We start from the raw sequence: 1,313 nt of genomic DNA, 5'->3' as shown, positions 1-1,313 counted from the left end.
GCACATTAACGGCATAGAACCTCAATTATGCCTCAGTGTCATCGAAAATTTGGACCATCGGATGGAGATGTGCCGCCGAGACCGCGGCAGCCATTTGACCAATATTTTGATCCATGCGTAATTGAGCTATACCAGTATTATCATAATAAAGAAAAATGATAATAATTTCTTAAAAAAATTGTATTTTATTCAAAATCAACACCGACCCTTGAAACTTAACCACCCTTTATTATTTATCCGATAGACGATGTGTGATATCGATTGAGAAGGAATGCGCGAAACCTTTCATTGCATATTCAGGGGACTCAAGGCAGGGCCTCTTCTCTAATTATTGCGCTCATTGAATGGTGCAGTAATTATGGCATCTCCCGGAATATCAATACTTTTTTCAGTCATGTTATAGTAATGCTAACACTTTACTCCAATCTGTTCACAAATTCCAAGGTCTAGGTGTGGTCTTTGGCGACCGCCGTAGCCGAATGAGTTGGTGCGTGACTCCCATTCGGAATTCACAGCTTCGAATCGCGGTGAAACACCAAAGTTAATAAAAACATTTTTTTAATAGCCGTTGTCCCACGGCAGGTAATGGCAAACCTCCGAGTGTATTTCTGCCATGAAAAAGCTCCTCATAAAAATATCAGCCGTTCAGAATCGGTATTTGGTCTTTGAGTCCCGTTTTCATTCAATACCTCTTTTCTTTGCTCTAGATTAGAGTATGCAACATTTACCTCAAGGCCTTGCCACCAATTTGCAAAGAGAATTCAAGGTTTGCAGAAGGTGTTGCTTAAATATGCTCTCAGGTCTCTCAAATCCTATCCTTCCTATAATCTCCGTTTGATTTTAATTAACTTAAAGTCTCTAGAGAGTAGAAGGTCTATACTCTCACTGTCTTTTATTTTTAGTATTGATTGTTCATCCCCATTAAAGAACATTCCCTTTCATATCTCTAACAACATAGATCTCAAAGCAACGCTTACCCATTTCATCTTAAATTGCAGGAATTATGTGCGTAATGCTCCTATTGCCCTCGCTTTAAGAAAATTCAATGAGACCTCGTGTTTCATTCCCGTTAACATTTCGGTGTATAAGAAACAATTTTAAATTTATTTATTAAAATATCTGTAATAATTTAAGCTCTAAGTGGTCTGTAAAAACTATATTTATGTGTTAGACTTGAAATAAACGAAAAGCTTGTTTTTTAACTCCTTATTAAACTCATTTATTGCGTGGAAAATATTTAGGTGAAAAAGGACATCGGTGTATGAGGTCATCCCATCCGAAAATAAGCCATAAAATTAAAATACTCCACTTGT

The sequence above is a fragment of the Anastrepha ludens genome, chromosome 2, assembly GCF_028408465.1.
Source record: "Anastrepha ludens isolate Willacy chromosome 2, idAnaLude1.1, whole genome shotgun sequence".
NCBI classification, from domain to species: domain Eukaryota; kingdom Metazoa; phylum Arthropoda; class Insecta; order Diptera; family Tephritidae; genus Anastrepha; species Anastrepha ludens.
Note: the sequence above shows the minus strand (reverse complement) of the source record.